The following is a 15,456-nucleotide window of genomic DNA, read 5'->3' on the forward strand; positions in this document are numbered from 1 at the left end:
CAGTGACCTAAAGGAGGTAATGCAACTCGCTGACAGAGTAGGAGCTAGAGTGAAAGACCAGTTATCAAGTGCAAATTGACTAGAAACTATGTCGTTTAGAGTAGAGCTGAGACTATTGGTGACAGAAATGAAATACATGCATCAAGCAGATGTGCAATAGAAAACACTAATAAAGAGAAGTATCTCAATGAAGTAATCTAGAATAGAAATTTTATTAGATTCTCAAGTTAAATAACTGAGAAAATTACCATAAATATAAGTTAGAATAGTGTTTGCCAGAAGACAAATATTACTGAATATTCAAACAAATCTTTGAATGCGTGTTACAAATATATTTATGTAAATATATCCATACAAGAAAAGCACTCCAGCTGTAAAGGTAACTATCAGCCAGCCCAAACCTTAAAGGAGAGTTAAGCTGCTTTCATTTCCTTGTTAATAGGCTAGAGATTGGATGTGGTACTGTGCATTCAAGGCAGATGTAAGGACTCCAAAAAAGGAAATGTCAGAATTTTTACTTGTACAGACGCATTGGGTTATCATTATAATACAGGAACTAATCAACTAGATGACCTCATAGTTGTTGGGGTTTTTTGCTATTCCTCATCAACATTTTCTTGTCCTATATTTTGTGAAACAGTTATAAATGCAAATTTTTTTACAAATTTTCAAAAATCAAAGGTGAAATTATACTACCCATACTTTTACCTTTTAGATAATTTGTGAAAACAACATATTTTGATGCTGATAATAAAACATCTTAAACAATTAATACAGTGTCTCTTATCAATCTGAATTTATATACACAAATGTAACATATATAATTCACATTATATAATTACTGCGTAAGATAAGATAAATTTTCTTATCCTGGAAGTTTCTGAATCATGATAAAGTTTTCTCTACTGCAAACTGCTCTTGGCTAAAATCTTTTATTTTCAAATACATAAGTTGAAAATTGTTTCACTCTTTGACCTGTGAGCCAAGTTCCCCAAAGCCTGATGCAAATTAAAATGGCTGAGTTATAAATATCTCTGGAACTAGGTTTATAATGGAAACACAACCAGATCCATCAGTATAGCAGTACTCATGGGGACTGTTAGGGCAGTTTATAGAGCTATCAGCGCCAAACTATAAGTTAATGAGGAGGAGCAATTGACTATAATAAAGCACCCCTAAACAAGAAGAAAGCATTAAAAAATGCAGGAGCTGAAAATTCCTATTGGGCTTTCCATTAGCTATGTCCCTGTATAGAGCTTCTTTGCTCCTCATTCTGCTTCAGGAAAACATTGCCTTAGCTTCTTATATTTTCATGTGCTGAATTCAGTAAGTACACTTTCATAGGGCTGAGGGAGGGATGTGTGTGGAACCTAAAGTTAGAAGCCAGTTGTCAAAAAACAATTTACTATTCTCATCTAATCGCAGCCTTCCTCTGTTCTCCTTATTATTACATGACTGGGAATGCACCATAGGATGACAGCAAGATAAAATTAGAAATGGCTCCATTTGACTTTTGTGCCTTTTCACATCAATCCACTCCTGTAAGTTTTATTGTTAACATTTGAACATGGCACAGAGTACCGGTGTCTATGGCAGACAATCAGTGCTTGAGAAAAGAGTGCATAAAGACATGGCTTAGTTAACGTTAGGGTATAGGGGCAATGTGGACAAGGGAGAAAATTGCCATTATTCCAGTCATACAAATCTATCACTAAGTAAATTTAATGCATGCTATGACTGTTGTTATAAAGCCAGCATTCACTGTAGAAGAGATAACAGAAATATTCTTCTCAGTTGAGAGACAATTGGTGACAGCTGAGAGTGATGAGGCTTTTCTTTTCCAGCCAGAAGTCATTGCACTCCATTTTGGAAAAGATATTTAAAAGCTTGAGATTGAGTGAAACTCATTGGTAAATAATGGTGCTGAAGGTAGATGTGTGCACCTTTGAACTCACCTTGATTATTTTACACTGGGACATACGTGCTGCAGGAAGTGTTAAATACATCATATGTCTCGGCTTGATACAGATGCATCAAGAACAAAGCAAATGACGAAGTAACCCTCCCAATAATTCTTTTTTTCCCTTCATGTTGGTTATGTGCATTCTCTTTTCTGAACTGCATACATATAGTTCTCAGCGAGAGTAATAAAGAGATAATTTGGACAAGATGCATGCTTCATAAAAAGTTGCATATAGTTTTCATGTGTCTGGCTTAAATTAGTGAGTGGTTTAAGAATGTGAAATAATTCATTGTGTATAACTTCAACCCCTCCCAAATACTATTATTTGAAATGTAGTAGCATAATGAACCCTTTTAAAATTAGACCTCCCTTTGGGGTCCCCTAAGCCTGTGCTTTCTATCTGTCATCTTCGCTTGCAGGATTGCTGCCACCTTGGTTTTCTGTCTCCACTTAGCCTTCTGTGACAGTGAACTGTGATAGGTGATGGATAAAGCTAATATGAGGATGGCTATGCTGTTTCACAGTTTTGCTCTAGACTGCAACAAAACCACAAGCCTTCAGACTGCGGGAACTGAAATCCCCTTTGACAAAATGGGGTTGTGCTGAAATCCATTTTCTCTAGTCTAGGCCAAGTCACGGTTTGTTACGGCCCTCGTTCCTGTGCACAGGGAATGAAAAGTGAAAATACAGAAATGAAGCAATCTACATTTCTCAATTTTGTTTAGTCAGATCTTACTCTAATCCTCAGCTAAGAATGTGACAACAGATTTTAACCGTAAAAATATGGACAACAGGTTAGCTTCAGTGGTGCTGACAAGTTAGGTACCTGCTGTATGTCTGTGCGGGACAGCATTTATGGGAAACCCACTAAATTGGTCTTCCATCAGTGTGCCTGCTCCCATTATACGTTACGCTGGAGGACTTGGTGATGCAGACGGAGATTGCTCTGCACCCATGATTGCAAACACGGACCTTTGCCTTCTCCAGGAACAGGCATCCCCCACTGATGTTGCCTGCCAGAGGACATGCCCAAGGTCCACCTTCAACTTCTTATGCCCCTTTGAGATGAATGGCCACAATCTGCTGAGGGATTAAAGCACCAGTCTGGAGGAGTGTGAAGGGCTGGAGGGAGGGGATGGGACATGACTGCCGCCCTCAGAGGAAGGGAGACTCTCCCAGTGAGCCTCCTGTCTCACCACTGCTGTTAACAAGGATGCTCATACAGCAAGAGACAGGATACCTTGCACTCCTGCTGTGAGCTTGGAGCTGTGCATGTTATGGTTCCAGTAGCAAAAATGGTTATATGTTACTGATACATAAAGTGCTGTATGTATACAGCATGCAGAACTCCTTAGGATAAGGAATCTGACTTAATTCAAACATTGTTTTTATTCTGCTGTGTCTATAGGCAGTCTAAAAGACCAAGAACCAAGACTCTTAGATGTTATTAGAGATTCTTTTGATTTTTAATCCTACAATTATTTGTATAATGGTGAGGAGAGAGTAAAATAATCCTTCAGCATGTCTGCTGGGCTCTTCAGACACAGCGTGTTCATAGACTTACTATATATACTTCATATGCTGCATAATTGCAGTGGAGGAAAAAAGAGAGAAAATTGCACATTTAAACTAAATTAAATTCAGAACCTCTAATATGTCAGGTCACAGAAGGCATGTACACATTTAAATAGGACTGCTGCTTTGGAAACCAAGTAGCTTTGAAGTACTTCTACATGTTGGCTCTCAACTCCATGCAGCTCCATTAGGTAATGTTTTAAATATAAAGCCACTTAATGATGAATGTTCATAAATGAAAAATGCACATTCCCCATAAAACGCTTGTCAAACAGCGGTGCCCACCTATTTTTAGCACACCAAAAAAAAATTCACATTAATCCATATTGTTGTGAAACTCCTGATCTGCCCTTGAGAGTTCTTTCTAGGATTTTAAATAATCTGTCTTAAAAGGCAGCCTTCTTATTTTATAAGTTCCTAATTTTTTAATAGATAGCTAACAAAGTAGAGGAGCAACAAGTGCCGAATGGCTTATATTTGAGGTGCTTTAATACCAGCATAAAATTTCTTCATCTGGAGCTGTATGACTAGCTGTTAAGAGTTCTTAATTCCCTTAAGGAAATTTAAGTGTTGAATTGACAAAGATATGCTGATTACAGAGCCAAAATTTCTACAGTGACAGACCAGGCAGAAGGTATTCTCAGTAAGGGACCACTGTTATTAAATACACTGTTGCAGAAAATTAGGCCAAAAGCAGATCACACTTAAAGAGACTGCACAGCAAGACAGACCCTTTTAAATTAGACTGTCCTCCTGCACTCCACAGAGTTTGTTCTGTGCTGGAGTTTAATTTAATTCTATGCAACTCTTGCTGTAGTCAACCTTTTGGCTTCCACCATCTTTTCTCCCATGTTTTACATCTTAACGGAGACTATTTTAAAAGTTAATTAGCTTATCCAAAATAAAGCAGAGAAAGATGTAAATCCCAAACTAACATTTAAAAGCACTATCATATGAAATAAACTATACAGTGGTAGCTGTTAATTTTCTTCCATAGTAACTGCTTTTCTAAGAAAAAGAAAAGGATTCACAAGGAAATTATTTTGAAGTCTTTATTTACATGTCACTTAAAATGTTTTTTTTTCACTCTTAAAATGAAGTAGTAAATATGGATATGAAACCTTAGATAATGGGAAAGGAGGCAACTAAAGGGTAGTGGGAACATGAGTGCTGAACAGAATGATTTTACAAAGACCAACTCTTGACCAACAAACAAGTATCTGCTGTCAGGATTCCACTTGGCCTCAATCTTGTAAGCTGCCTGCTCCACAGGAGCAACCTTTGTGCTCATTAAATATAAAGGAAATCTTCTAGACAAGAAGATCTGATTACTTAAGAAATATCTTAAGAAAAGCTATGGATACCGTGATACATGATCCGCTTAATAGGACCTGGCAAAACATTAGGAAATATACAGTATGGTTGATTATTATCAATTCATCATTCAAGCAGCATTTACACACTTCAGCCAGTGCTGGTGACCGCTGTGCTAGCACTGCACAACCACCCTGAAACAGCCAGTTCTTGTCCCCAGAGATTATAATCCCAACTAACGAAATAGGGCTAGACCAGGAGGAAAAAACGTAGATGAAGACCTAACTAACTGCAGCTCAAAAGGAAAACGATGCATCCCAAACTCAGCAAAGGGCCTATTTGTTGGCTATGCCCTCTTGGGAATTCTGTTTTTATGTATCTACCTTTCCTATGAGTAGAACGCAAACAGACTCTTGCCAAAATGCAGACTTCCTGCCATTTACATGCCAAACATGAAAGCAGTAGAGTTAAGCCAGGAGTCCTGTATGTAAGCAGAAGAGAAACCTGCTAGGACAATCTGCAGGGTCAAGAGGAACGACACAGAAAATGGTTCCAGAATACCATAATGAACGTTTATTTTCAGTTTCAGAATCTCTGTCCCATCAGGTTGCCCCCTATAGCCAATGTAACTTGCCTGTGAATAGGGGCAACATCTGACAACATTCTTCTTAAGAAAGCTGGAAATGAATGGTCTACTTGAAATTGCTCTGAAATAAAAACAACAACTTGAAACCTTTAGTCAACAAGTTGTCATCTGTGGTTTGTCATGAAACACGTATCGAGTCAAGTTCTATGCAAACCTGTCCTACATCTGATACTGAAGAATGTTTTCATTTACTGCTTGTATAACAAAATACATTATTAAACTTTCAGACAACACAAAAGGGAGTAAAAACTTTAGAGTATAGGATTAGGAATCAAAGAGTTCTTGTCAAATTATATAAATGGTCTGAAATACAGTAAGAAGCATTTCAGTAGAGATGAGTGATAAGTATTCCACTTAAATAGGCATAATCAACTGCACACAATTACAGGAGGAGTACTGATGTGGTAGGCGGTAACTCTGCAGAAAAGAACCTGATGGATTGCAAACTCAACATGAGTAAAATAACCAATAGTTACAGCTGGAATAAAACAAGTTTCATCCTGAAGTGCATAAATAGGAGTGCCATATATACAAAATATGAAGTAATCCTTCCACTTTACTCCTCACCGATGAAATCCATGCCCAGTTTGAGACATCGCTTCCTAGGAAAAATACGAAACCAACAGAGAGAGCAGTTAAGAAATCATCAGGGATCTAGAAACATGGTCTATACGAAAATATGGACTTGGTTTTTCTTAGAGAGGACTGAGAGAAACCCAATGGCTATATTCAAGTATACATAAGGCATGTAGAAAATAATCTGTTTTGCACATCCTCAGTCAGCAGAACAAAAAATAGCAAGCTTAAACTGGGTAATGGTACGTGTGGTTAGACATCAGGAAAAAGCTTTCTCACTCTAGAGACTGCACCATTTATTTTACAATCAAGTAGATGTTACAAGCCTGAATCTAGGGCTTGCTCTAGGCTGTTTGGGCGCAGGGAAGATGCTGATCCTTTGCAGTACAGCTTGCTTCTGCTGCCAAGGGACGCGTCCCCGGGGCCAGCCTCACACCCGCCGCCTGCCTGCTGGCCAGCCCAGCTCCTGCGCGCCCAGCCTGGGAAGAGACAAAGCAAAAAATGATGCTGCATGTAAGCAGGGAAGTGCCTTGAAAGCCTCCATCTCCTGCAGGGTTGGGTAAAATTATCCTCCATTTCATCTGTGACCTCAGTAACTGCAGATGATGTTCTTTATTGCTCCTTAATGTGTAGTGTTTTTTTCTTTCATGTCACCGAACAGGCTTTGTATTGGCCTTTGTGAGTCAGACTGGGCAAAATCCCAATCAGTGGTGTCACTCCACTCTGTGCAACTTCTGTGCCTGAGACTTACCGTACTGCAATTTTTTCTGCACATTTGAATAGGCCAGATACTGCTGGGTTGCTTTAGATCAACATTTTTTTTAACTTGAGACTATTTCTCGAAGGCTGAAAAATGTCCAGGGAATATGGTTCACTTGCATTCACAGGCAGGCTGTTTGTGTATGTTTATTAATCAGTTTAAAAAACACAAAAGCAGCAACAACAAAACACTTCTGTATCTTGTCAGCTTCACCTGGCATTTCCAGAGAAAAGCCCAGATGTACTAGGAAATATCTGGCCAAGTGGCAAATTTATGTGTCTTATTAAGAAGCAAATACACAAGTTTCTTCAAGTGCTTGAGATTTTCCATTGATTTTCTGGCAAATATCTGTACTATTCTCATTTCAAAACACTAAATGGCTGACACCAGGAAAAGTCTAGATTAGCTAAAAATGTTTTTAATTTTTGGAAAATATACCCTTTTAAATCAACAATTTGATTAGAAAAGAAACAAAATATGAAGATACAACCTTCTTTGGTAAGGTCGTGCTTTCTGTAAATCAAAACCCAGGAAAAGAATTTGTTTGTTTGGGTTTTTTTTAAACAGAAAATGAAGAACGCTTTCGCAGTCAGCAATTGACTTTGGGACACTGAGACCTGAATTCTAAAAAGATTTTTAGTATATTTTTTCATATTCATATAATCTAGATGAGTAATTAACATCTGGCCTATGTTTGGAGAAAGGAAACAGGTGGTCCAAAAAAAGAAAGTGGAGTTGTGATCTTAAGTATATACAAATCCAAATTCAGCATAGCACACCTGGAATAGTTGCTCTGTTTACAATAAAGGTATGATTCAGCTCCCTTAAATTTGTACATTTGCAAGCTTGATGTCTGCATTTAAGCTGGGCTCTTTCTAGACCCTTTCTAATTAGTGGAAGGAATAGACACATCTGGAGAGAAATTCATCTGTCCTATGTTAGTCACCTACCTTCAAAATGAATACTTTTTTTTCATTATGTTTGTTAGCTGTTGAAATGAGTAGTGCCTGTTTCTTCAATTGGGTATAAAAGGAGTTTAGACAACTACAGGGATCTTGATGTCTACACTGCAGAAATCTGAACTGTTGAAGATGAAACCCAGCCAGGACAATACAAGTGCTCAAACCCATAGGAGTGCTGATGCGCACTAGATCAGAGCCTTATTATTCTCCAGGTAGATGACCTGACAAATTATACATTCCTCCTCACCAGCTTAGTTAGTTACACAATTAAATGATGGTGACTGCATCTGAACGATGTGAGCTGAATTTTATTTACACCCACATTTGCAAAGTTATAATAGCCCACTGGAAAAGAAACTGGGCACTGGACTCGCTCTGAGCTGTAAGCTGTAAAAGGAACACTTAGCATTAGATAGCGCTCGATGAGCCCCCTATGCAGGGCAAAGCAACAGAGACCACTCAGGACAAGCAGTTTCAGAATTTTAAAGCCCACCATGTAAATGTTCCACTTATTCAGTGTCTGCTAACACAGAGATAATTGCCAGTAGCTGCAATGAGTTGAGGAGTTACAGTAGATAATTCGATGTGCTATACAAATATACATGTTCTTCTATTATTCATACCATGACATTTGTTGGTTGTCTCAGGAGTAACAAGTGAGGCTCGTATGGTTCATGAATTACTTGAATTATGCATGGTTATGGGTAGGCATTCACCATGTGCAAACTGGTTTTGAATCATGCATTTCCTGGGGGCAATATTTCTCATGGTAACTAGCAAACTTTTTAGGTCTTTCAGAGCCTGCTGTGTATTAGTAATTATTACTGTGGCAGTGATCCTAACATACATGCTTTCTGGTAAACGTGGGAGATAATGAATGTATACAGGTTGATAGATGGGAATCAACATTTGTATTTATTCACATTCAAAAAGCTGTCTACGTCACTTGGAATATAAATTATGACATCAAACTGCTAAACAGCTATCTGCTGTCCAATTGTCACTATAAATAGCAGTCCACAAGAGGGAGGTGGCAGTAGATCGTATTTTTTATGTTTGGAACTGTACAATTGTTTCCTAGCTAACAATCCTGCTTTGGGAAGATAACCTATATTCACAGCTTTAGGCTTTTTTTTCTAGGTACCTCTTTAGTATGTTTTTAGTTGTTCATTTTTATGGACAACTTTGCCTATCTATCAGGGAAATGTACATGAAAACCAATTAATACACCATTTGCTGCATAAATACAGCACAATGGCTTTACCAAAGGACAGGCCTTTTCTAAAAACACTAATAAAGACTTTTTTTTTTTCCTTATTAAAAAAAAAAAACATTCTTTCCCCAGAATCGATTTTTTCAAAAGTAAAAGCTGAAAGGAAACTCAAATGTTGCACAGTCTGTTGTTGTGCATGGAACATTTCACATCACTGAGCTATCTAATTTCACATTTTCTTTAATGTTTTTAATAAAAGCGTTCATAAAATCCTGACAAAGACAGACTGTTCAAGCCTCGGTGCAGTAAATGGAGATCCTGCTTCTCCCTGGCTTGGGCAGCGGAGTAGCCACACCAGGAGCCTCAAAAAGTCTGAGCATGGAGCCAGGCTGTTCTTGGGGCCGCCAGGCTGCCACCAGGCGCTGCCGAAGAGAGAGTCAGCCCACTGGCAGGGATCACCCATGACCTTTCTGTCAAGGCTTCGTAACCCCTATGTTAAGACTAAAATTCATGTTTGGTAGAAAAGAATAGGGCCAGTAAACTTCATTACCCTGGCGAAGCGTAGGTCTGTATAAAACGTTTGCTCTGCTGGACAGGAAAAATTCTCTGTTTTTTCTGTGCTGGATTATGCAAGTGTACTGTGAACTAACTAACCACTCGTGTCTGCAATGTCCAGAAGCTTCATCTAAAGCTCGCTGAGTTGAAGATATTTCGTGAACTAAGTAAATGGCATTCTCTGCCCCCCACCAAAAACTTACTGCAAGTAAACATGCTATAGGAGAAGCTGGGGATTGGTAAAATGTGTTAGATCTGTCTCCTTTTCTTCCTGAGAAGACAGAGTTGCTTATTACATCATATTTTCTACTGTTTTGTCCAAGTGCAGCCTAAAATTTTGAAACACTTCTGCCTTCTGCTATGGAAAATGAACTGAATAAACCTTGTAGTCAGGGTATGTCTCCTGAAGTTCAGTTTTAATTATCCTGTTTTCAGTTTCACTCCTTATTACCACACAAAATAATATCTAGTGCACTCATGCGCTAATTTAGCCTTTGCTTACCCAACTCACAATGGATGCAGTGAGAGGATAGGAGTCCTGTTAGGAAGAAGGCACTGTTAGGATTTTTTATCATGTTGGTTCTTATGACACAGAACTGCTTTAAAAATCTGTTATTAATTTTTCTCTGGGAAGATATTTAAAGCACACAATGATAAAGGAATATATCACTACTTGGTGGCAATAGGTACAGGAACTTGCTTTATTTGATAGTCATTGTGATAGGAGGAAAATTAATATCTGTTGTAAGACATTTCTCTAATCTGTGTAAAAGCAAATAACTACTGAGGCCACCTCAGACAAAAAAAAAGTCATAGAAGCTCAGCTTGTAGACTTTCTGCATGTTTCATTTGCAGGCTCTGAATTTTATGACCATAAACTTTGAAAGCATTTTGAACACTCTGCATTTGTATTTCCTATTCCTAGTCTCAACAATTGCACTCTGCAAGTCTTTCCTTACTCCTGTTCTGCCAACATAGCAAGAAAAAAAGTTTCATACTGCACAATGGGCCAAACATGTCTCTAAAGTGGTGGTCTCCAGCAATTCCAGTGCCCCACTGTCCTTTATCTTAGTGACTGCCTGCTTTTCTCATTTTGTTTGTGGACTTTACATGCCTATTGTACCTTGCAGACCACTAAATTACAGAATTGCAGAATCGCAGAATGGTTGAGGTCGGAAGGGACCCCTGGAGGTCATCTGGTCCAAGCCCCTGCTCAAGCAGGGCCACCTAGAGCTGGTTGCCCAGGACCATGTCCAGATGGCTTTTGAATATCTCCAAGGATGGAGATTTCACAACCTCTCTGGGCAACCTGTGCCAGTGCTCAGTCACCTTCACAGTAAAAAAAAATGTTTCCTGATGTTCAGACAGCCCCTCCTGTGTTTCAGTGTGTGCCCACTGCCTCTTGTCCTGGCACTTGGCACCACTGAAAAGAGCCTGGCTCTTCCTGCTTTAAAATCTCCCTTCAGGTATTTATACACATTGATAAGATCACCCCTGAGCCTTGCCTTCTCTTCTCTTCTCTTTTCTCTTCTCTTCTCTTCTCTTCTCTTCTCTTCTCTTCTCTTCTCTTCTCTTCTCTTCTCTTCTCTTCTCTTCTCTTCTCTTCTTTCGCTTCGCTGAACAGTCCCAGCTCTCTCAGCCTTTCCTCATAGGAGAGATGCTCCAGTGCCTTACTCATCTTCGTGGCCCTTCGCTCCACAGGTCCCCAGAGCTGGGAAAGCAAACCAGTAACTGAGAAATTGCAGTTCAGGGCAGCAGATCTTCACCCCAAGCACGTGGCTTGCAAAGGGAAGGGGAACCAGGCCAACTGGGCACTTCTGCAGGAGGTGAACCCACATGTCCATCCTTTCTTCTACATGCAGCAGGACGCTGCTCCAGTACAACCACACCTTGCAGTTTTTCCCTTTAAATCTGTGCAAAGACCTTTTAATTAGATACAAAACTAGGTACTAGGTGAACTAAGTAAGCCCTGAAGTGATAAGTAGAAGGCTGATTGTCATCATGTTACAACTTCTAAGACCTGTGAAAAATTCCAATTTATTTTTATAGCTTCATTTATGGCTCTGTGTTAGAGCAGGAAACTGTGAGGGCTCCTGTTTGGGTGCTGTTTTGAAAGTAGGGGGGTACATGACTGACACGTGCCTAAGTAATCAACATGGTCTTTGTCAATAGTGAATACATTCATAGTTAGAAAGTTACACTTGTAAACCCTGTAGTTAGTGGCATTTCTATCAAATTCACCAATGAGTGACAGTTATCCCTCAAGAAAATCAGCAGCCACTAATCATAAGTAGGTGGGGGTTAGTGAGATTAAGCACAGTCAGTAATGTCCCCAAGATCACCATTTCAGGATGTTTTAAGTCTGTGTTTATGTCATTCATAAAAGACAGGAGTAGCTGCTCTCTCTGCTGTGGTTGTGATGGGCGTTACTGAAGCTCCAGACTGCACAAACGCCAACCCTCTCACTTTTCAAAAGCAAAACGCCCTGGAGAAATGAGCTAGTAGTATTCTGCAAAAATTTAATGTAGTAAAATAAAAAAATGAGACAACAGGAACTTGTAACATCTTCTACAATCTTCACTCCACCCCTTGCACTTTTTTCATTGTTTATGTGTATCTGGAAGGAAGACCAAGCATCTCAGAGTCAATAGCTTTGTACGCTGAAGCTGTGTATCCTTATTTTCTTTAAATTCTTAACATTTTGCTAGTTTGATGACATATTAAGAGAAGCTGTTTGTCCATTAAAAGGTATTTTAAGCAGCAAATTTATTTAAAATTTCTTTTAATTTGCATTGCTTTCTCGTAATTTTTTATGGGGCTCGTCTACTTAGTTTGCAAAGGTATCTCTGTAAGCATATGTTACCCGGTCAAACTGAGCTCTGTAGATACCACAGGAACAGAAATATTCAGCAATAAATAATACAAGTAATTGTGTATTTTGCTGGAATGTTTTTTAATGGTTGTTTGTTATTTGTGACCAGGATTGTATCTCATTTTAATTTTTTTTAGTTTTTATAGCTTTTTAATAACAGGGAAAGAAGTCATTATCACTACTTGCAAGTGTATTGGAGAAGCTTTTTTCAAATTCACTATAAGCAAATGCAAACTTAAGTGTAAAATGTATTTCAAACTACAGAAAAAAAATTGTAGATGTAAGATATGCATGTATTCACAGCAGGGCTTTAAAAAAAGCAAGGCCTAATAACAGGTGAAATCCAACAGCTCTGCTCCTGAAAGGCCTCACTCAGCTGACTATCACTTCCACACTTTCTACCTGCAAATTGGAAAGACTTTGTGTAGGAAAATAAGGAAGATGTCTTCCAAAAGTAAAACTTAAATGCTTTTCTGTTATAGTTAGCAGCAAATCACATTAATTCCTCTACTATTCATTGTGATAATGATATTAATCAAGCTGCTCCCTGGATACTCGTGTAGATGTAATACGTAATTCTATGGAAGCTCCATTGTAATTTAGCATGAATTAATGTTCACTTCTTGCAAAGTGTTACAGGAAAAATATATTTGTGGACTTTACGTAGGATCATATTCTTCTACTGTGAAAGAGGCTGAGCAGATAAAGTATGCGCCGGAATAGAATTCAAGTGTAATGAGTAAATGCAGTTGTATGTAGAGTGCACTTAACAATCTCATGGTGTAAAAACGCAAGGCACTCAGAGCTGTTATATTTTCAATAGCTTAATCAAGAAAATGTTGAGAGACACTGGTATTGCGGTTACGATTAATGGAATCCCTCAATGTCCTCATTAAATTTAATAAACCTATGTAACAGAAATAATAATAACACTTCACATGTATACTGCATTACTCCTTTTATCAAGGATCTCCAAGCCCGTTGTGAGCGTTCGTGAATGGAGCATCACTGTCCATCTCTGTGGAGTGATTCTCCTCTTCCTGCTGCAGACGATACCTTACCCTGGGAGACACTTGGGAGAGGGTCCTGCAGGAGCACACCTGGCTCCAGGCAGATGCGTGTGTGTCCCTGCTGCCTGCAGCTCCACGGGCAACGTGGTGCGCTTTACTTTTTTGTCCATATCCCTTAAGACATTTTATTCAGTAATTTCCTAAGGTCCTAGTGCTACAGATTAGGCCTCTTTTTTACCATTCCGTTTTTATTTTTAAAAATTAATGACACAGTATTTGTCCACAGCTTGTAAGTTTGCACTCCTGTAGGTTTTCAGCAGTACCTTTATCCTGATATTTATTCCATATTTTTAACTGTATTACAGACAGATTTATGCTGCTGAAGCTCTGCTTTATTTCACTGGGACAGTTTGCTGAAGAAGCCATGCAGCTTACGGTCCTGGAATGTTAATTTTAGAAAAAGGCTACTGTCCTTATTTTTGCTGGATTTTCAGTGACACAGAGACCTCACTGACCTGTGGCCTGCATCATCAGATCAGCCAATTAGCAACCACTCAGAGTTTTTGACAGTTTCTTCAGCTGTTCTGCAGCAATAGCTATTGCTGCTACTGCATAAAAACTAAATCGTCCACAGCTCTAGGATTTTACTTTATCTGGTGAAAACTGACCACTTATTTTTCAAATGTACTTCAGTTTCTCAGCTACTATGGTGTTACTTTTAAATTTCCTCCTCATTTATTAAAAGTCCAGCTCACTTATGCTTTATTCATTTTTGCCTAAAATGTGGAAGGTGTTAAGTCGTTCCCTTTTCCGCTTGCTCGGGATAGGATGACTGGGCACTTCTTTTCAACAGAAGGCTTTGCATAGCCAGGGAACTGCAGATCTGCTGGGAGCTAATTAATCTATTGTTTTCTCTCTGCGCACTGTTCATAGTCCTTTGCTTGTTGCTGATGAAGTTATAGAAAATTAATAGTAGGGAGAGGACTTAAGGATTTTCCTTTTTCTCCCTGAAGCTGTAGATTTTTGCTTTGCATTGGCTGGTGAGGACTAGTTAGAGTTATGTCCAAACCTTTATTTAGAAGGAAGAAAGACCAACCGTGTTTACTATTAAAGGGGATAGGACTTCTTCTGAGCTGCTGTGGACAAAGAATATTACAAAACCCACCCTGACGTGCAACACTCTTCCCAGAATCCTTTCAGGGCTGCCACATTTCCTTTTAGTTCCTTTACTAATATGTATTCGTTCTGCTCCTTTTCTGCCTCTAGCTTTCCTTTTTTGCTTACCTGATTCTTTATTCTTGCTTGACACCTTCTGTCTTTCAGACTACCACTCAAATGCACGTTCTCCTGCCCTTTTTACCTCACACAAACAAGATTTTTGCTATTAATTATCTTTTCCTCCATGCTCTACTATTCACAATCCAGTAAACAGAGATGCATCTAACAAAGAAGACAGGAAAGGGTGGGAAGCTGGGAGGTCCATCTCCAAGTTTTGCTCTCAGGTCAAATATCTTTCCTTCCTTAATTATGCTCTGTAAAGTTCTTTGAAATCATTGGATTAAAGGAGCTGGGCAAGTATAAGGTGCATTTCATTATATTGCATTTGTAATCAGGCCATAAAAGAGAAACCGTTGAACGACAGCTATATTGTTCCAGGCACCACAGTCTGTGGATGTCTTCCTTTGAGTTTTGTTCCATGCCAACCAGCAGTAATAGGTTCTCACTGTATCCAAAACTCCTGCAGTCTTTTTCAGCCTGCCCTGGCTAGCAGCCCATCAACCATTCCACAAACAAACATATATTTCTCTCTGTATTTATTTCTTCCTTCTTTTTCATCCCACTGTGCAAGCAATTAGCTATTGAATCCTTAATAAGGCAATCTAGTCCAGCCCACATGACTATTTTGCTCCTAATCAATATATTCAGCTCTCATAGAGGGATTTATCATATTTACAATATCACAGCTATTTGTGTAGGAGTTATAAAAGGTAAGGAGTAATTTTAGGGAAA

This window comes from Pygoscelis adeliae, unplaced genomic scaffold, assembly GCF_000699105.1.
Source record: "Pygoscelis adeliae isolate BGI_AS28 unplaced genomic scaffold, ASM69910v1 Scaffold157, whole genome shotgun sequence".
Classification (NCBI taxonomy): Eukaryota; Metazoa; Chordata; class Aves; order Sphenisciformes; family Spheniscidae; genus Pygoscelis; species Pygoscelis adeliae.